Here is a 23,206-nt window from a genome sequence, read left to right on the forward strand (position 1 = left end):
TAAAATTTTACATATAATTATTTTTAATTAAAATAATAATTAAAATTTATTAAATAATAATTTAATAAAATAAATTAAATTATTTAATAAATTTTAATTATCAATTTTACGTAAATATAACTGTACGTAAATTTTTATTTTATTTAAAATTTTTCTTCTCAGTTCAAAGTAATTTTAAAGTAATTATATTAATAAAATATTGTCTATTTGACCAATAAAAACGAACAAATGAGAGTAAAAATATCTTTGGTTTGAAAATCTTTTTAACATGTAATTATTTAAATGATGATAATTTAAAATTAGTTTTTGACATATTTAATTAAATTAACATCAATCACCATTAAAACAAAAACAGTATTTTTATTTTAGTAGGATAAACATTTTATTTAGGCAAAAATTTACATGTAAGTAGTTAAATTACTATTAAAATTAAATTTCTATGCCTTAAACTATAACGTTTGTAGAATTGTTGGTATATCATTTTATGGTTATTTATAACTGTCGCATATTAAAAAAAACATTGCAAATTTTCGGTTTTTGTACGGTAACAGTTGCTTTAAATAAAATTGATAATTATAAATTATCAGATAATTTAAAATTTAGCTAAATTATTATTTAAGAGTTTTTAATTATCAATTTTAACTAAAGAGTATTATTGCATGCAAATTTTGTTTTATTTTATGAAGAAGTATAGGGAGCCAACAGAATATTTGTATAATGTGTACAATGAAGGTTTAGAGATGTCCGATTCAGTATTAGAGATATAACTATTAGTGTTACCTTTTTCCATAAGCTTAAACTTTTAGGATGAGTGGTATCAATGAGGAATGAAGAAGATAACATCATACTCATACATTCATACATACAACCCCAAAGACTTTGAAAAATGAAAATCAATTAGTACATACCATTTCTGACAAAATGATTATCTTTTTCATTTTTATTTGTTTGTAAAATAAAAAGTACAGCTATAAAGCTGCGTAATGTTACTTCAGTAGATATTTTAGAATGATTTTTCAAGACAAATTTTAGACTGAAAAGGATAATAGATTTTATAGAGAGACATTTTAGTCAATAAAATAAAAATGTAAATACAAATCAGGAGTTGTTATTTGTGGTTAGGTGTGGTTTAATTTTAACAAGAAAAAGATGCATTGTTTTACTATAATTCGTACGTGATGAGCATTTGTTTTGAGAAAAAAAATTATTTGACGACTTAGTTGGTTAGCAGCATTTTTTTTCATTAGAGCTCCTTTCAAAGATGGACAAAGAAACAAAGGGCTATAAATAGTGATGATGGAATTGAAGTGAAACGAAAGAGTGTATCAGTTAGTATTCAACCGAGAGCTATTGCCTGCTATAGTAGCAGCTATAAAGGTTGAGCCAGGTCTGAAATATATGTTGTTGCTTTTTCTTTCTCTCGCTTTCCCTCCTCTTCTTGATCTTCTTCTTTTTTTTTTGTCTTCTTTTTTTATTTTTCTTGAAATGAAGAGTTAGGGTTCTCTTTTATTGTTGGAGCAAATAAATCATTGATTACTTGCTTACTTTTTTGAGATCTTTACAGCATATTTTGTACATAGTATTTTTATTAATATATTTCAAGTTTTTACCTTTTTTTTCCTTTTTTATACTATCTCTTAAGGAATATAAATGTCACATGCACATAGAGTGAAAACAACCCAGCGCCTCCCCAAGATGACTTCGGAATATGATCTTCTCAAACAAGCCTGGATAATTACAACTATAACTACCGTGATCCAAATAATTTACTTAGGTCGAGGATCTGTTCAAGAAAATCCCCAACTGGCTGTTATAACATTTCAAGATGCAAATACCCCAAATTCAGCACCCAAAAACGCTGCTTATCCGAGGTGATCTAGGTCGACTCAAATTCTGAAATAGATTACTTTTATATAAAATTGATAATTATAAATTATCAGATAATTTAAAATTTAACTAAATTATTATCTAACAGTTTTTAATTATCAATTTTAACTAAAGAGTATTATTGCATGCAAATTTTGTTTTATTTTATGAAGAAGTATAAGGAGCCAATGGAATATTTGTACAATGTGTACAATGGAAGTTTTGGGATGTCCGATTCAGTATTAGAGATATAACCATTAATGCTACCTTTTCCTATCAGCTTAAACTATTGGGATGAGTGGTATCATGACATGTTATCAGAGCTCTAGATCTGAAAGGTCAATTGTTCAATCTTTGGTGAACCCCATTATATAGAGGAGTATAGAAGGAGCCAATCAAGGAGGGATGAGCATTTGTTTTGCGAAAAAAACTAATGTGAGGGCTTAACTGGTTAGCAGCATTTTTCTTTCATGAGAGCTCCTTTCAAAGATGGACAAAGAAACACAGGGATATAAATAGTGATGATAGAATTGAAGTGAAATGAAAGAATGCATCAGTTAGTATTCTACCGCATTTTTCTTTCATGAGAGCTCCTTTCAAAGATGGACAAAGAAACAAAGGGATATAAATAGTGATGATAGAATTGAAGTGAAATGAAAGAATGCATCAGTTAGTATTCTACCGAGAGCTATTGCCTGCTGTAGTATTAGTCACCAAAGGTTGAGTCAGGTCTGTAATATATGTTACTTTTTATTTTTCTCGCTCTCCCTTCTCTTCTTGATCTTTTTCTTTTTCTTTGGTCTTATTTTTTTATTTTTCTTGAAATGAAGAGTTAGGGTTCTCTTTTATTGCCGGAGTAAATAAATCATTGATTGCTTGCTTACTTTTTCGAGATCTTTACAGCATATTTTGTACATAGTATTTTATTGATATATTTCAAGTTTTCACCCTTTTTTCTTTTTTATACTATCTCTAGAGGAGTATAAATGGCACATGCACATAGAGTGAAAACAACCCAGCACCTCCCCAAGGTGACTTCGGAATATGATATTCTCAAACAAGCTTGGATAATTACAACTACAACTACTGTGATCCAAACAATTTATTTAGGTCGAAGATCTGTCAAAGAAAATTCCCAACTGCCTGTTGTATCATTTCTAGATGCAAATACTCCAAATTTAGCACCCAAAAAATGCTGCTTATCCGAGGTGGTCTAAGTCGACTCAGATTCTGAAACAGATTGCCTTTATTTAAAATTGATAATTATAAGTTATCAGATAATTTAAAATTTAACTAAATTATTATCTAACTGTTTTTAATTATCAATTTTAACTAAAGAGTATTATTGCATTAAAATTTTGTTTTATTTTATGAAGAAGTATAGGGAGCCAATGGAATATTTGTACAATGTGTACAATGGAGGTTTAGGGATGTCCGATTCAGTATTAGAGATATAACCATTAGTGTTACCTTTTTCCATCAGCTTAAACTTTTGGGATGAGTGGTAACATGACATGGTATCAGAGCTCTAAATCAGAAAGGTTTTATGCGGAGGACTATAGAAGGAGCCAAACAAGGAGGGAAGCGCTTGGGGCAAGTGACGACACCTACCCTTACTTTTGAACAGTCAAAAGTGTACCTCACTGACGAATGAAGAAGATAACATTATACTCATATATTCATACATACAACCCCAAAAGGCTTTGAATAATGAAAATCAACTAGTACATACCATTTCTGACAAAGTGATTATTTTTTTCATTTTAATTTGTTTGTAAAATAAAAAATAAGGCTATGAAGCTGCATAAATGTTACTTCAGTAGATAATTTAGAATGGTTTTTCTAGACAAATTTTAGACTGAAAAGGATAATAGATTTTATAGAGAGGCATATTTGTCAACAAAATGAAAATGTAAATACAAAACAAAAGTTGTTATTTGTGGTTAGGTGTGGTTTAATTTTAGCAAGAAAAAGATGCATTGTTTTACTATAATTCATACGTGATGAGCATTTGTTTTGAGAAAAAAAATCATATGAGAGCTTAGCTGGTTAGCAGCATTTTTCTTTCATGAGAGCTCCTTTCAAAGATGGACAAAGAAACAAAGGGCTATAAATGAAAGAGTGCATCAGTTCATATTCTACCGAGAACTATTGCCTGCTGTAGTATTAGTAATCAAAGGTTGAGTCAGGTCTGTAATATATGTTGCTTTTTCTTTCTCCCGCTCTCCCTCTTCTTCTTGATCTTCTCCTTTTTCTTTGGTCTTTTTTTTTTATTTTTCTTGAAATGAAGAGTTAGGGATCTCTTTTATTGTTGGAGCAAATAAATCATTGATTGCTTGCTTACTTTTCCAAGATCTTTACAGCATATTTTGTACATAGTATTTTTATTGATATATTTCAAGTTTTCACCCTTTTTTTTCTTTTTTATACTATCTCTAGAGGAGTATAAATGGCACATGCACATAGAGTGAAAACGACCCAACCAAGGTGACTTCGGAATATGATCTTCTCAAACAAGCCTTGATAATTACAACTACAACTACTGTGATCCAAACAATTTACTTAGGTCGAGGATCTGTCCAAGAAAATTCCCAACTGCCTGTTGTAACATTTCTAGATGCAAATACTCCAAATTCAACATATAAAAAATGCTGCTTATCCGAGGTGGTCTAGGTCGACTCAGATTCTTAAACAGATTGCCTTTATATAAAATTGATAATTATAAATTATCAGATAATTTAAAATTTAATTAAATTATTATCTAATTGTTTTTAATTATCAATTTTAACAAAAGAGTATTATTGCATGCAAATTTTGTTTTATTTTATGAAGAAGTATAGGGAGCTAATGGAATATTTGTACAATGTGTACAATTGAGGTTTAGGGATGTCCGATTCAGTATTAGAGATATAACCATTAGTGTTACCTTTTCCCATCAGATTAAACTTTTAGGATGAGTGGTATCATGACATGGTATCAGTGCTCTAGATCAGAATGGTCAAGAGTTCAATCCTTGGTGAACTCCATTATATAGAGGAGTATAGAAGGAACCAATCAAGGAGGGAAGCGCGTGAGACAAGTGACGACACCTACCCTTACTTTTGAACAATCAAAAGTATACCTCACTGAGGAATGAAGAAGATAACATCATACTCATACATTCATACATACAACCCAAAGGCTTTGAAAAATGAAAATCAATTAGTACATACCATTTCTGACAAAGAGATTATTTTTTTTCATTTTTATTTGTTTGTAAAATAAAAAATATAGCTATGAAGCTGCGTAAATGTTACTTCAGTAGATAATTTAGAATGGTTTTTCTAGGCAAATTTTAGACTGAAAAGGATAATAAATTTTATAGAGAGGCATATTTGTCAACAAATTAAAAATGTAAATAAAAAACAAGAGTTGTTATTTGTGTTTAGGTGTGGTTTAATTTTAGCAAGAAAAAGATGCATTATTTTACTATAATTCGTACGTGATGAGCATTTGTTTTGCGAAAAAAAAAAATCATTCGAGGACTTAGTTGGTTAGCAGCATTTTTCTTTCATGAGAGCTCCTTTCAAAGATGGACAAAAAAACAAAGGGCTATAAATAGTGATGATGGAATTGAAGTGAAATAAAAGAGTGTATCAGTTAGATTTTACCGAGAGTTATTGCTTGTTTTAGTACTAGTCATCAAAGGTTGAGTCAGGTCTGTAACATATGTTCTCCCACCTCTTCTTGATATTCTTCTTTTTCTCTGGTCTTCTTTTTTTATTTTTCTTGAAATGAAGAGTTAGGGTTCTCTTTTATTATTGGAGCAAATAAATCATTGATTGCTTGCTTACTTTTTCAAAATCTTTACAGCATATTTTGTACATAGTATTTTTATTGATATATTTCAAGTTTTCACCCTTTTTTTCTTTTTTCATTCTATCTCTAGAGGAGTATAAATGGCACATGCACATGGAGTGAAAACAACCCAGCGCCTTCCCAATGTGACTTCAGAATATGATCTTCTCAAACAAGCCTGGATAATTACAACTACAACTATGTGATCCAAATAATTTACTTAGGTCGAGGATCTGTCCAAGAAAATCTCCAACTGCCTGTTGTAACATTTCTAGATGCAAATACTCCAAATCCAGCACCCAAAAAATGCTGCTTATCCGAGATGGTCTACGTCGACTCAAATTCTGAAACAGATTGCCTTTATATAAAATTGATAATTATAAATTATCAAATAATTTAAAATTTAACTAAATTATTATCTAACAGTTTTTAATTATCAAATTTAACTAAAGAGTATTATTGCATGCAAATTTTGTTTTATTTTATGAAGAAGTATAGGAAGCCAATAGAATATTTATACAATGTGTACAATGGAGGTTAAAGGATGTCCAATTCAGTATTAGAGATATAACCATTAGTGTTACCTTTTTCCATTAGCATAAACTTTTGGGATGAGTGGTATCATGACATGGTATTAGAATTCTAGATTTGAAAGGTCAAGAGCTCAATTCTTGGTGAACCCCATTATATGGAGGAGTATAGAAGTAGCCAATCAAGGAGGGAAGCGTGTGGGGCAATTTACGACATCTGCCCTTACATTTGAACAGTCAAAAGTGTACCTCATTGAGGAATGAAGAAGATAACATTATACTCATACATTCATACCTACAACCCCAAAGGATTTGAAAAATGAAAATCAATTAGTACATACCATTTCTGACAAAGTGATTATTTTTTTCATTTTTATTTTTTTGTAAAAAAAAAATCCAGCTATAAAGCTGCGTAAATGTTACTTCCGTAGAATTTTTAGAATGATTTTTCTAGGCAAATTTTAGACTGAAAAGGATAATAGATTTTATAGAGAGGCATATTAGTCAACAAAATGAAAATGTAAATACAAAACAGGAGTTGTTATTTGTGGTTAGATGTGGTTTAATTTTAGCAAAAAAAAAAAGATGTATTGTTTTACTATAATTCGTACGTAATGAGCATTTGTTTTGCGAAAAAAAAAATCATTTGAGGGCTTAGTTGGTTAGTAACATTTTTCTTTCATGAGAGCTCCTTTCAAAGATGGACAAAAAAACAAAGGGCTATAAATAGTGATGATGGAATTGAAGTGAAATGAAAGAGTGCATCAGTTATTATTCTACCGAGAGCTATTGCGTGTTTTAGTACTAGTCATCAAAGGTTGAGTCAGGTCTGTAATATATGTTCTCCCACCTCTTCTTGATCTTCTTTTTTTTCTTTGGTCTTCTTTTTTTATTTTTCTTGAAATGAAGAGTTAGGATTCTCCTTTATTGTTGGAGCAAATAAATCATTAATTGCTTGCTTACTTTTCCAAGATCTTTATAGCATATTTTGTACATAGTATTTTTATTGATATATTTCAAGTTTTTACCATTTCTTTATTCTATCTCTAGAGGAGTATAAATGGCACATGCACATGGAGTGAAAACAATCCAGCGCCTCCCCAAGGTGACTTCGGAATATGATTTTCTCAAACAAGTCTGGATAATTACAACTACAACTACTGTGATCCAAATAATTTACTTAGGTCGACGATCTGTCCAAGAAAATCTCCAACTGCCTGTTGTAATATTTCTAGATGCAAATAGTCCAAATCCAGCACCCAAAAAATGCTGTTTATCCGAGATGGTCTACGTCGACTCAAATTCTGAAACAGATTGCCTTTATATAAAATTGATAATTATAAATTATCAGATAATTTAAAATTTAACTAAATTATTATCTAACATTTTTTAAGTATCAATTTTAACTAAAGAGTATTATTGCATGCAAATTTTGTTTTATTTTATGAAGAAGTTAGGGAGCCAATGAAATATTTGTACAATGTGTACAATGGAGGTTTAGGGATGTCCGATTCTGTATTAGAGATATAACCATTAGTGTTACCTTTTCCCATCAGTTTCAACTTTTAGGATGAGTGGTATCAAGACATGGTATCAGAGCACTAGATCTGAAAGGTCAAGAGTTCAATCCTTGGTGAACCCCATTATATGAAGGAATATAGAAGTCGCCAATCAAGGAGGGAAGCATGTGGGGGCAAGTGACGACACCTACCCTTACTTTTGAACAGTCAAAAGTGTACCTTACTGAGGAATGAAGAAGATAACATCATACTCTTACATTCATACAGACAACCCCAAAGGCTTTAAAAAATGAAAATCAATTAGTACATACCATTTCTGACAAAGTGATTTTTTTTTCATTTTTAATTGTTTGTAAAATAAAAAATACAGCTATAAAGCTGCGTAAATGTTACTTCAGTAGATATTTTAGAATGATTTTTCAAGTCAAATTTTAGACTGAAAAGATAATAGAATTTATAGAGAAGCATATTAGTCAACAAAATGAAAATGTAAATACAAAACAAGAGTTGTTATTTTTGGTGAGGTGTGGTTTAATTTTAGCAAGAAAAAGATGCATTGTTTTACTATAATTCGTATGTGACGAGCATTTGTTTTGAGAAAAAAAATCATTTGAGGGCTTAACTGGTTAGCAACGTTTTTCTTTCATGAGAGCTCCTTTCAAAGATGGACAAAGAAACAAAGAGCTATAAATAGTGATGATGGAATTGAAGTTAAACGAAAGAGTGCATCAGTTAGTATTCTACCGAGAGCTATTGCCTGCTGTAGTAGTAGTCATCAAAGGTTGAGTCAGGTCTATAATATATGTTGCTTTTTCTTTCTCTCGCTCTACATCCACTTCTTGATCTTCTTCTTTTTCTTTGGTCTTCTATTTTTTTCTTGATATGAAGAGTTAGGGTTCTCTTTTATTGTTGGAGCAAATAAATCATTGATTGCTTGCTAACTTTTCCAAGATCTTTACAGCATATTTTGTACATAGTATTTTTGTTATATTTCAAGTTTTCACCCTTTTTTTTTTTCTTTTTTATAGTATCTCTAGAGGAGTATAAATGACACATGCACATAGAGTGAAAACAACCCAGCGCCTCCCCAAGGTAACTTCGGAATATGATCTAAAGCTCTGATACCATGTCATGATACCACTCATCCCAAAAGTTTAAGCTGATGGGAAAAGATAACACTAATGATTATATTTCTATTACTGAATAAAAGAAAAAAAAGGGGTGAAAACTTGAAATAAAAAAGAACCCTGACTCTTTATTTCTTTCAAGAAAAATAAAAGAAGAAGACCAAAGAAAAAGAAGAAGATCAAGAAGAGGAGGGAGAGCAAGAGAAAGAAAAAGCAACATATATTGCAGACTTGGCTCAACCTTTGATGACTACTACTACAGCAGGCAATAGCTCTCGGTAGAATACTAACTGATAACTAACTGATGCACTCTTTCGTTTCACTTCAATTCCATCATCATTATTTATAGCCCTTTGTTTCTTTGTCCATCTTTGAAAGTAGCTCTTATGAAAGAAAAATGCTGCTAACCAGCTAAGCTCTCGAATGATTTTTTTCTCAAAACAAATGCTCGTCACGTATGAATTATAGTAAAATAATGCATCTTTTTTTTTTTTGCTAAAATTAAACCACATCTAACCACAAATAACAACTCCTGTTTTGTATTTACATTTTCATTTTGTTGACTAATATGCCTCTCTATAAAATCTGTTATCCTTTTCAATCTAAAATTTGTCTAGAAAAATTATTCTAAAATATCTACTGAAGTAACATTTACGCAGCTTTATAGCTGGATTTTTTATTTTACAAACAAATAAAAATGAAAAAATAATCACTTTGTCAGAAATGATATGTACTAATTGATTTTCATTTTTCAAAGCCTTTGCGGTTGTATGTATGAATGTATGAGTATGATATTATCTTCTTCATTTCTCATTGAGGTACACTTTTGACTGTTCAAAAAAGTAAGGGTAGATGTCGTCACTTGCCCCACGCGCTTCCCTCCTTGATTGGCTCCTTCTATACTCCTCCATATAATGGGGTTCACCAAAAATTGAACTCTTGACTTTTCAGATCTAGAGCTCTGATACCATGTCATGATACCACTCATCCCAAAGTTTAAGCTGATGGGAAAAGGTAACACTAATGGTTATATCTCTAATACTGAATCGGACATCCCTAAACCTCCATTGTATATATTGTACAAATATTCCATTGGCTCCCTATACTTCTTCATAAAATAAAACAAAATTTGCATGCAATAATACTCTTTAGTTAAAATTGATAATTAAAAACTGTTAGATAACAACTTAGTTAAATTTTAAATTATCTGATAATTTATAATTATCAATTTTATATATAGGCAATCTGTTTTAGAATCTGAGTTGACGTAAACCTCCTCGGATAAGCAGCATTTTTTGGGTGCTGGATTTGGACTATTTGCATCTAGAAATATTACAACAGGGAGTTGGAAATTTTTTAGGACAGATCGTCGACCTAAGTAAATTGTTTGGATTATAGTAGTTGTAGTTGTAATTATCCAAGCTTGTTTGAGAAGATCATATTCCGAAATCACCTTGGGGAGGCACTGGATCGTTTTCACTCTATGTGCATGTGTCATTTATACTCCTTTAGAGAAAGTATGAAAAAGAAAAAAAAAAGGTGAAAACTTGAAATATATCAATAAAAATACTATGTACAAAATATGTTGTAAAGATCTCGAAAACATAAGTAAGCAATCAATAATTTATTTGCTCCAACAATAAAAGAGAACCCTAACTCTTCATTTTAAGAAAAATAAAAAAAAAGAAGGCCAAAGAAAAAGAAGAAGATCAAGAAGAGGAGGGAGAGCGAGAGAATGAAAAAGCAACATATATTACAGAACCTGGCTCAACCTTTGATGAGTACTACTACAGCAAGCAATAGCTCTCGATAGAATACTAACTGAAGCACTCTTTCGTTTCACTTCAATTCCATCATCACTGTTTATAGTCCTTTGTTTCTTTGTCCATCTTTGAAAAGATCTCTCATGAAAGAAAAATGCTGCTAACCAGTTAAGCCCACAAATAATTTTTTTTTCTCAAAACAAATACTCATCACGTACAAATTATAGTAAAACAATGCATCTTTTTCTTGCTAAAATTAAATCACACCTAACCACAAATAACAACTCCTGTTCTGAAATGTCTACTGAAGTAACATCTATGCAGCTTTATACTTGTATTTTTTATTTTACAAACAAATAAAAATGAAAAAAATAATCACTTTGTCAGAAATGGTATGTACTAATTGATTTTCATTTTTCAAATCCTTGGGATTGTATGTTTGAATGTATGAGTATGATGTTATCTTCTTCATTCCTCAGTGAGGTACACTTTTGACTGTTCAAAAGTAAGGGTAGATGTCGTCACTTGCCCCACGCGCTTCCCTCCTTGATTGGCTCCTTCTATACTCCTCCATATAACCAAGGATTGAACTCTTGACATTTCAGAACAGGAGTTGTTATTTGTAGTTAAGAGTGGTTTAATTTTAACAAGAAAAAGATGCATTATGTTAATATAATTTGTACGTGATCAGCGTTTGTTTTGAGGAAAAAAAATCATTTGAGGGCTTAGCTGGTTAGCAGCATTTTTCTTTCATGAGAGCTCCTTTCAAAGATGGACAAAGAAACAAAGGGCTATAAATAGTGATGATGGAATTGAAGTGAAACGAAAGAGTGCATCAGTTAGTATTCTACCGAGAGCTATTGCCTGCTGTAGTAGTAGTCATCAAAAGTTGAGCCAAGTCTGTAATATATGTTGCTTTTTCTTTCTCTCGCTCTCCCTCCTCTTCTTGATCTTCTTTTTTTTCTTTGGGCTTCTTTTTTTATTTTTCTTGAAATGAAGAATTAGGGTTCTCTTTTATTGTTGGAGCAAATAAATCATTGATTGCTTACTTACTTTTCCAAGATCTTTACAGTATATTTTGTACATAGTATTTTTATTGATATATTTCAAGTTTTCACCTTTTTTTCTTTTTTATACTATCTATAGAGGAGTATAAATGGCACATGCACATAGAGTGAAAACAACCCAGCGCCTTCTCAGGATGACTTCGGAATATGATCTTCTCAAACAAGTCTGGATAATTACAACTACAACTACTGTGATCCAAACAATTAATATAGGTCGAGGATCTGTCCAAAAAAAATCTCCAACTGCCTATTGTAACATTTCTAGATGCAAATACTCCAAATCCAGTACCCAAAAACGCTGCTTATCTGAGGTGGTCTACGTCGACTCAGATTCTGAGATACAAAAAAGAAAGGAATCCAATAGATCTAGCCACGAGGAAGAGGATCCAATGAAAAAAGACCCAGAAGAAAACTCGGAAGAGGATCTGGAAGAGAAATTCCATGCAAAAGTATTGAAAGGAGATGGCAGATATTCCATATTTTGTTAAAAAAATAATTAAAATAGAGTATTCTAATTTTATAACTTTGTTATGTTTTTTAATAAAATATTTAATGTAATTTTGTACCTCTGTTCTCAAGCTTTGTTTTTCATATATATGAAAAACAAAGTCTGGAGGTACAAAATTACATTAAATATTTTACTAAAAAACATAACAAAGTTATAAAATTAAAATACTCTATTTTAATCAATTATATATATATATATATATATATATATATTAATTTTCTAGATATATATAATGTGTCCTTAGTGACTCTGCTAAATGTTTATCAATAAATTTCGAAGAAATAGCTATACCAATAATTCAATTTATCGGATAACCTGTTTTAACTTTCGTTTAGGCTGTTTAAATTTGTAGAATAAGTTTTTTTTTTTTTTGGTCGGTGGATTGGACAACCCCCAATTCTAAGTACCCCAATGAATTGGACAACCCCCAATCCTAAATACACAACACACCCACACACTCCTCACATATTTATCACATTTTTTTCTCAATTGCATCTTCTAGGGTTTGAACCCTAGACCTTGAGGTAGGGAGAGGGGAGAATTACCACTAGAGCCAAGACTCATTGGCGTAGAATAAGTTGGAATAGAAGGAGAGGAAATAAATGTATTTTAGACTTGAATTCGGGGGCTTCAGAAGTGACCATTTGAACTATAACTAGTTGGGCCTTTTTTGGAACTTTAGATTGAATTAAAAATTAAATGTATATAATGGAAAGTCTCTCTTTATTTTGGACTTGATAATCAAAAGTCTAAATGATATATTCTTCTCTTCAGGAGGCTAGGTTAGCATGTGGGCCCAGTGGCCCAACTGGAAGACTTTGGTCTGTTCACAACTTTAAAGAGGACAATGTACAAGCCCAGTTATGTATGTTACCAAAGTTAAGAAAAGAGTAGTATCAAAAAACAATTAACAAATTAGGGTGTATACGAAGTTGGATGAAGTCAGATTCATCTTGATCCGATCCGATACTAAATAATGATTGGGTCTATTTCCAAAACTCTTATCCGATTTAAAATTTAGTGAAATTACGAAATTCTTATCTAATTTTAAATTTGGTGAAATCACACTACTTTCCGGTCACACTAAAATCCGGTCTAGCCCAGTGAAGTCCAAGTCTTAATATACTTTATGTCAAAAAATTATTATGCATTTATTTATAAAGAAGAAAAAAATATACTTATTATCGAAAAGTTAATATCTATATTTGAATTTAAATTTGTCCATAAATTTTAATTTCATGCTTCTTTGATCTATTTTCTAATTCAACAAGTATGATTAAAAATAAAACAATAAACTTATAATTAATATAACATAATATTAGAATTAATTCAAAAATATATACTTTTTTTAGTTCTTTTAAGGTGCATATGAGATCGGATGAAGCCGAATTTACCTTGACTCGGTCCCAACTTTAAATAATAACTGGATCTATTTTTGAGACCCTTATCCGACCCTAAATTCGATAAAACTACACTAAATTAGCCCAAAAAGTATTCGGAGCAAAAATTCGGACCGGATCATGTTCACCTCTTCATCAAATAACACTGATATTAAAAACGAAGGCTTTGTTTGCTAACATGTATGTAGATATATATCTACATGTGAAAAAAAGTTATTAATAGAAGTTTTTTATTTTTTTTAATAGATACATAATATATACATAAAAAATTTTAAATTTTATCACTTTTTCTATGTAATTTTTTTTTTTAATAATTTCAACATCTATCTTAAAGAAACATATCACTTAACCTTTAAAACTATATTACCTTTAAATGCAAAAGCGAACTCAATAAATCTTGAGACACCTTGTGCATACTCAAGAGAATTTCGTGGTCTCTTAATCCACGATTTATCCAGAACTTCCATAGCTTTAAAGTAATTTGTTCTGGTTTAAAGCCATGTGCACTATTTAGTAACAACTATGTAAATATATATTTTTTTAAAAATACTAATCTACCAACCATAGGGAAAGAGATGTTACTTACTTGTTTTTCAAAAAAAAAAAATCAGCAAATAAGTAAAATGGAATAGGTAGGTATGTTACTTCCAAACAAAACAGCATTCACTGCGAAAGAAAAATAAAAAAAAAGAATCAGAATTAGAATCAGAAAAATGAATTAACATGGATGAAAGATAGTAGCTATGTAGATTGGCAAAATCCACAAGAGGTTGGATTGTTATCCTCCCAAATGCACATCAAAAATACAATTCCAAAAACCAGCTCAAATCATAGTTTTTCTCTGCCCCCTCCCCTCTCCTAAAATAATAAAATTTGGATGTCATTGCATGCATTTACCGTACCTACGGGTTGGAATAAATATTCTTGTACATAGCACCAATTTCAGACATAAAACGCAGCAGTTCCAGATGCAGTTGCATTTGCAGTTTCACAAAGAAAGTAAGAGAGAGATGGTACTACTCTTAAGTCTTAACTGTTAATGCATCATCACTATTTACTGTACATTCTCCATTCTTTCAATTCTATCCAAAAAAAGGTTCCTAATTAGTTAGCTAGCTATGCACTCAAAACTAGACAATTTAACTTCAAGACCATCTTAACAACAAAATAAATATCTCTATAGCAAATGCATGAAAATATGATCAGAATAAACGCACGTCCGGTGTTGTTTACGGCAAGTAAAACTAAATAATCGCATACCACGGAGAACACACTAATGAATGATTATGTAAATTAATTTATGATCTAGAGTTTTTATGCAAGTTGACTAATTTTTACGATCCATTACCAGGCTATCTGTCATGTTTAGAAGTTAGGTACTCATTCGGATTTACCTTTAATTAAGTACTAATTATATTCAAAACTAGTCTGAAGTCCTTATTCAACCATATAAGAAGTAATTTTACTCATTGAGCTCTCATTCATGAAAAGTCCTAATGTAAAAGTCTACAAAAATATCAATGATAACACTACGTGTGACTTTTAAATAGACACAAATCTATTGCACAAAATAGCCCAAAGCATGCTTCAACTATTGAATTCCTGATCTACATCTTTATTCCAAGAAATGCCCTTGATATCTGTGTTTCTCAATTAGGTACCACTCATCTTCAATTTAATACTAATAAAATAATAAGTGAATCAATCTTAAAAATAAAAAATACTATTTCTCTTTTATTTCTAGTATTCTCTAGCTAAATCTTTAATTTTTCCCTAACAAATATAATAATAAATAAAAAATAATTTAACTAATATATACTTTAAAAACACTTGATAAAATTACTAATTAAAACAGTTTATAAAAAAAATAACAGGGTAATCCCCATCAACAACCAACTTTGATGAATATGTCTCCATTAAACTTCGCAGTTAGCATAATACTAATTGTTTTAGTCATATTCGCTATGTAAAGTTGAATGGTCTATGCTTCAATAGAGTAATGCTTATTGTTCTCTGCATGGAGTCTCTGCATCATATGATCTATTGAAGTATATAGTAAAATGTCAATAAAAAAGGTGCAGAACAGAGAACATGAAAGAGAAGTAGTGGATAGGAAATCAGCTGTTTTAAGTTTATGTAAAGAACTAATTTCATCCATCTTATTTGAGTATTCATGAACTATTTTAGTTTATAAAAATTTGTAAAAGCTAAATGACTCACATATGTATATATAAAGAGGCACAAAACTAACAAATAACTGTATAATGAATCAAGCCTTTTGGACCTCTAAATGTGTGTGAATGTGTTCTGTTTCTAATCAAAGAAGAGCATGTAAAGTAATAATAAAAAAATCAGGTTAACTTATTCTTTAGCTTGCACTTATGTCCAATTCCTTCTCTTGGGTTGTTTTAGTTTTCAATTAGTTTAAATCCTGAAATCTTCCCTGAGACCTTTTTTGGTTTCAGTTGAAGACAGCAGCAGATGCATGTGACATCAACAAAAAACAGAAGCAATGATGTTTCATCCATGGACATGAATCTCTTATCTTTGCCATTTATCAAGTTTTTAACTGTTTACGGTAGTATAAATTATTATCTTAAAGGAGAATTTTGTTTAAATTGCCCAGTTTTTCTTTTTTTTTTTTAAATTTACAGAAATAGAGAAGGGATAAACTAGAGAAGCTATCAGGCTGTAGGCAATTCTCATAACACGTGTTCATTTCATTTTTTTAACACTTGTTTTTCTGTCATGGTTTGGATACTGTTTTCTTCAAGCATCTCTCACAATTTTCTATTACAGCGTGATGCAATGCAAGGCTCTCAGATTTGATAAATAAATAAAAAAATTGGGACCCTTAATATCAAGCACTAGTGGTGTGGATAAATATAGAATATAGATACATTATAGTACAGCTTTAATTTACCAAAGTTTTACCAAGTATAGACGAGACAAACACAAAGGGATAGTATTGGCACTTGGCAGTAGCTATTTGACTATAGAAGTATGAATACATCAATACCAAACAGGGCTAGCATTCATAATAGAATAAATAATCCAATTTTGCTAACTTTAATTATCAATATTCATCAACAAAATATGACAAATCTAAAAATACTAATAATTATTACCTGTGCCAAAGTTGGTCTTGACTCAATTTGGCTCCCTTTGCTAAAAATATAGACCAGAAAGAATAACTATTTCAGATTAAAAACCTGCAAAACCCTATTAATCAAACACTTCAAATACCTCTCTGATATGCATGCGTGGTGGTTTCTTTGGAGTTTTATTATTCCATTGTAGTCAAATTCTACCTGCAATCAGTTTTGGGTCTATTTCTTCTTGTGTTTTGTATCTCAGATTTTGCTTCTTTTTTTATTTGTCATGATTATTATTCTCTGCAGAATTTTTACTTTGCTCACAAATAAACAAATACACCCTCCCTTCTTCTCTTAGTTGCTCATTTTACTTCATAATTTAGACCTCAATTGAGAACTAATTTAAACAGAAAATATGATCAAATATGCAACTCCGATCCCAATGATGAATTCATCAATGAAATTAGACTGATTGAATACAAATCAAATCACATAAATTGTTCTTCAAGCGCAATACTTCATCGGACAATTTTCCATTATTAGTTTCAAGCTAGATTGTCTTTTAATTAATTAAGTAATAAGTACGAATTCATTCTAATACCAAAAAAAGAAAGTACGAATTTCTCTTTACAATTTATATCCAATAAACCCCTAAATTCCTAATAGTAGAGAAAGAGACAGAGTAACCTTAAATTGCAAAAATTTGCACTTCCAGGAGAGAAATTCGTGCGTTCAGAGCGATGAACAAGAAGGAGAAACAACTAGAGAATAAGATAATCATCTATCAGTGATTGTTAACTAGAAGAAGCATAACATTGAATCAGAAAAGAACAAAGAAAAACACGATTAGCTTACCAGGGACAGGAACAAATGCGTATAATTTTGCTAATCAATGATTTGTTGCAGACTTTCGTTTTGAACGAAGATTTTCTTTTCACTGCACTTGGGGTTCTGGGCGCGCTAGGTTTGGGAAGAACGAAAAATTGGGGTCATGGCAGATAGTAGTGGGTAGTGGAGCTAGCGAGAAGTGCGAAGGAAAGAGAAATTAGGCGGTCTGAGCAAGTAATGGCGCGAATTCATGAACCGCCGTGGAACGAGTGTGATGGCTGCCGCTGGATTTGTGCTTCAGAGGCGGTTGTGTTTTACCGCTGGTATGTGAATGTAGAGATTGCAGCAACGGCAGTTTTGAATGACCGCTTCCCCCAAATGGTCATCTAAATTAGGTTTTGTTGCAGTGATGGCACTCTCTAGTATGAAGAGTATAGGTTAGAATAGAATTGTTTTTGAAAACTGGTTTAAAGAATCTAACTAATTATGGTAATGAATAAAATCACACATGATAATTCAACATAGAGCATAGGTTTTAATTAGTGTATACTGTGCTACAAATTCCTTCGTCTTCAACTCTAATTATTATACGTGCCTATATCAGCTTATTTCATATTAAATGCATTGGTCACTATTAAGTATTAACAGTTCTTTTTAATAGACAAACGACAAGGAGTCACATGTGCGCCACCATATAGAAACAAAATGCCAATATTTTTGACATTTTTCAAAAGCAAGCAAGCTACGCATCCCTATATAACAAAGTATTTTATTGATGAAAAATATTTTTGCATGATTTTATATAATGCTTTTAATACGTAAGTTAATATAACATTTCATGATTCCAATCAATTACTTTTATGTATAGTATTTAAATTTTTATATAATAAATCTTTTTCAGTTTTTTGAAATTCAGAAAATAAAAGTTATAGAAACATACATCGTGACATATAAAAATAATATTCATTTGAACATATTAATATTAATGAGTCTGAAAAAAAATTAGATAGTAACAGGTTATTATTTATTTAGTATACATATGAAAGAGAAGTAAGCATATTTTAGAATAATATTAGATTAGATAATACCACATTAAATAGGACATGACAATAGACTAATTAAGGGTGCGTTTGGTAAATTGCATTTATTTTAAAAGTTGTAATAGTCATATTTGTTCAAACAAATCAAAATATTTTTTAATAATAAGCACAGGTGGCAACAGATTTGATGAAATTGTTTTTAAAATTTAAAATAATTTTAATAGACATAAAGTAATAGAGAATAGTTTAAAATTAAATTTAAATATTAATTGATATATATATATATATATATATATATATATATATAAGACTTTTATTTTAAAAATAAACAAATCACCTTTAAAAATATAGATATTTTTAAAAATACCCAAATTATTTTTAAAAGCTATAAATACAAATGAATTTTTTAAATAAATAAAATAAATATTTTAATTACAAATATACGTTAATTTGAGAATATTTACGAATTTTCATTAAGTGACTTATCTCGTTTATAGTGTAAACGAGATAAATTTGGCTATATCCTGTTTACTTATCCGTTTACACAGTAAACGAGATAAGGCACGACTACGTGGGAAATAGTTGTTTAGTCATATTTCGTTTACACTATAAACGAGATATGACTAAAATTATCTGGTTTACACTGTAAACGAGATACGTGAAAATAAAAAAATGTTTACACAATAAACGAGATAGAATAGGACAAAAATCAATCCCTTATAAAAGAATTAAAAAATCGTTGGTATTCCTCAGAAATCTCTCAATTCTTCTTTCTCTTTCATTTTTCTTCAAAAAGCTTAACAAAAATGTCTAGTGCCAGTGGTTTCTTTTAGGGGTGCACAGACCCGGCCCGGCCCGGTCCCGAACATTTTAGGGGCTAATTTGGTGTGATTTCATCGGGTTTAGGGCCGGGTAAGGGTCTCAAAAATAGACCCGGTCATTATTTCGGGTCGAGTCCGGGCCATAGCTCGGGTCACCCGAAGTCGGCCCGGTGGCCCGGTCATCATACACAATTAATATTTTGTGTTATTAGTGATGGATCATGACTATTCTTATGTGGAATTTAAGTATTGTAAACCTTAATATTTTGTGTTATTAGTCATTATAAGACTATAAGTTAATGTTTTATGTTTAGAATGCATAAGACTTTAGACTAATGCATAATATTGTGTTATTTGTATTGATTTAAATATTTGGTATTATTAGACAATATTAGTATTGATTGTGGTTTTGCTTTAATATTGATTGTGGTTATGCTTTAATTTTAAAGAAGGGTTGGTTCTTATTATATTTTTCTAAGTGAATTTTACCATGTTAAATAATGGTTGGAGTTTTGGAAATTTGGATATTTTTACATGTTAGCTTACAAGAAGGTATTAACGTAATGTAATATTAACGGCCCGGTTTCACCCGGTTTTTACCCGGTATAATTGTGACCCGAAAGTGTATTGGTTTCATCGGGTCTAGGGTCGGGTTCGGGTCTAATAAATAGACCCGGTATATATTTCGGGTCGGGTCTGGGTCCTATCAAACCCGGCTTCACCCGGCCCATGTGCACCCCTAGTTTCTTTGTTGTGATGGTGTATCCCAACTATCATATGAGAAACAGTACAGCAGGGTTATATTTGAGTGTGAGAGTCCTACGTTGTTTCGAACTCGAAGAGTAATTTTGTTGTCGGAGTTAAAGAGTATGATATTGACGCACGTGGGCGGTGGTGAGAGAAAAGAGGTTGATAGGTTTGGGTATAGGACGCTAGCACCGATGAGAAACGGTGTATTTCGGTTTCGTCTATTCTGCCTCAATGGCGATGAGCATGGGCGCCTAATGTTTGATGTGCGTGGCAGAATTATGGTAGAACAAGTAACGGAGCTTCCTACAAAGGTTTGTGGTGTTGGTGGTGGTGGTGCTGGTGGATCAAATTTTGTACCAGATGACCCTCTACTCGCACCACCATTGTTGCACTGTGCTAGTCCAGTGCAGGACATGAAGGTTGAGGACAAGCGATTCGACGAAGAGTACGTTGTCGATAGTCATGAAAGTGGTTCCTCTGATGATGATGACGACGATGAGTTCATACTTGAGACTCTTGTTAGTGGATCAATTTGATACTTTTTGCCTGCTCCGCCTCAAATTTCAGAGTTATCATCTATACCTAGCCACTACCATACATTGGATTTGGATGCGATGCATAAGAAAACTTTGTATTCGAATATGGGGGCCGATGATTATAACACCGATGATGGTGTGGAGTTTCGGGTTGGTCACAGATTCAGGAGTAGAGAGGCAGTGTTGTACGGCGTGAATAATTACCAAGGTTCTGAATACCGGAACGGACCGGTCGGTTCAATCGAGTTAACCGAAAACCGATCACCTAGCCGGTCATGTTGAATGTCAGAATCGTTCTGTAAAAAATCGATGAAAAAACCAGCCGAACCGACAGTTAACCGGCAAACTGGACGGGTTTTTTTGAGTTCCTGTTTCTTAACATTCCCTAAAATGGTGTCGTTTCCAACACTGAATAAAAACAACAAGTCACTCCCCTACCTAACCCAACGAAGTCACCACGCCTCCCAACCCTCCCTCAACCCTAATTTCCCTTTCCTTCAATGAGCAGAACTGCAGAAGCCAGAAGGAACTCCACCATCCCTAGCCCAATCGACGCCGGCAACGACCACTAGCAGTTGCCACCGTCGCAGTTCGAAGCTTTAATCGGTGTATAGTCGTCGTCTGTTCGTCTAAACTCCGAAGCTTCTATTGTCGGAAGCACGGTTTGAAGATTCTGTCGTCGTCATCGTCGGCTGGTCGGTTCAAACTTCGAAGCTTCTGTCGTCGGCCACCTCTGTCCTACCGACCATCTGTTCTGCCGCCGTGGACTTTGGACCTTCTTTCTTCTCTCTGACGTAGTGAGTTCTTCAATTTTTTAATTAAATCTTTTTTATTTTGTTAACTATATGAAGCTGCAGTGAGTTCTTCAGGTTTTTATTTCAGTTAATTTTTTTATTTTGTTAATTATATGAATTTTCACAGAGTTCTTTAGTTCTTCAGTTTTTTAGTTTGTTAATTTTGTAATGCTGAATAGAATTTTGATATAATTTTGGATTTTGAATTGTTATAATTCTGAATGTTGCTAGAATTGCTGTAAACATTGAATCTTTTTATGCTTATGAATTTGAGCATGTGCAGTGTTTATCTTAGTTGTTGTGAAGAGGGGTGAGGGGGAGAAGATGGGATATTGTTGGTTCATTATTCTGATCATCTGGGGAGTTTCTAGCTAGTACTGGAATTGTGGATAAAATTATTGCAAAGTTTTCTCATATGAATGGTTCTGATTGAGGCTTGTAATGAAAATGTGATAATGGTTATTGTTTGCTTTTCTGATAATAGAAATCCTAGTAAATTAGTTTCCAAATACCTGATTTATAGTGGTTCTAGGAAGTAAAAATGAGCTGCCATAAATTGGGTGAAAAAGCTATTTAATTAGAGATAAGATTTAAGAGTGAAAGTATATAAAAGGTAGGGGGTGAGAAAGGCACTAACTCTCTTGAATCAACCATGAGTATAAATGCTGATGAGAAGCACATTGTTTTTATTGTATAACAAAGCTTGGCAGCAAACCTTGTTGTGTATGTAAGATTCAACTGATAATACCTTTTGAGTTCAAGGTTTTAAATTGCATTACACATGCAATTGAGGCCTATAGTGGTTTTAGAAGTCTTTGAAACTGCTATGAATTTACAGCTGTGTTAGTATAAACTGCCTTTTTTGTTATTGTTTGTAATTTCATCAATTGCAATGTAAACCACAACGGAAGTTGTATACTTTGAATTTTATTAAGTTAGAAATTATTGAAATTATATATTAAATTTTTAATAATTTTATTTAATATTTAATTAAACCGGTTGAATCCCGGTCAAACCCCAGTCGAACCAATGAACCAGTAACCTTACCAGTTTATTGACCGTTTCGGTTCTCGCAACCTTGGTTACAAGTGGTTGACTCAGTGCAAGTTCGGTTGGGATGAGTGTGGGAATTGGTTATAGCTGTGGTAGTTACAAATTCTGGAAAAAATCAAATTCCTAGTTTGCTTTGCCTTTATGATGCGGTTCCAATTATAGAATTTCGATTTAAGAAAAACTTTGCAACTTACAATCTTTGTTTGAGGTGTCAGTCTACACCGGAAACCATTCTGCATTGCTTTAGGTGTTGCCGAAAGACCAGAAACATTTGGAAGAAGTTGAATTTTGATCTACAGTGCTTGGACCTGGTTTTTTGGATTAATAATTGTTAGAGTACTAATGTATTCTTATTTTTTGCTTGCCTTTGGTGGATTTGGAGGGATATGAATAATGATATGTTCAATTCTAATGAAGTCTGGTCTATTGATAAAGTGGTGGGTCTTATCTATGCTTTATACTCTAAGCTTCATAATATTTTTTCAAACAAGGTTCTTCACGCTGCTCACTCCATCAGCTTTACTTGGACTCCTCCTCAAGATTTGATTAAGGTTAATTGTTATGCAAGTGTTTTTTTATGATAGTTGTAAGGCGGGATTTGGCTGTGTTATTAAAAATTCAGATGGTTTATGTAACACCCTATCACACTAAGCTTCACCCTATAGCCATGA

General features: G+C 31.7%; 1 long non-coding RNA gene across 5 annotated transcripts; it reads right to left on the reverse strand.

Moving 5' to 3' along the window:
* Positions 1-10,539: 10,539 nt before the first annotated feature.
* Positions 10,540-18,101, reverse strand: LOC130941614 (uncharacterized). 5 transcript variants are annotated; one of them, XR_009070664.1, is made up of 4 exons: positions 17,569-18,101; positions 14,521-17,474; positions 13,986-14,284; positions 10,540-12,135 (listed from the first exon to the last, which is right to left on the reverse strand). It is a non-coding gene; the product is annotated as an uncharacterized LOC130941614 (long non-coding RNA). The 5 variants fall into 5 exon arrangements; XR_009070663.1 differs by lacking the exon at positions 10,540-12,135 and having other exon boundaries at positions 12,461-14,104; positions 14,205-14,284; positions 16,747-17,474; XR_009070665.1 differs by lacking the exon at positions 10,540-12,135 and having other exon boundaries at positions 12,461-14,104; positions 14,205-14,284.
* Between the last annotated feature and the right edge of the window lie 5,105 nt (positions 18,102-23,206).

Source organism: Arachis stenosperma, chromosome 7 (genome assembly GCF_014773155.1).
Source record: "Arachis stenosperma cultivar V10309 chromosome 7, arast.V10309.gnm1.PFL2, whole genome shotgun sequence".
In the NCBI taxonomy this organism is placed as follows: Eukaryota; Viridiplantae; Streptophyta; class Magnoliopsida; order Fabales; family Fabaceae; genus Arachis; species Arachis stenosperma.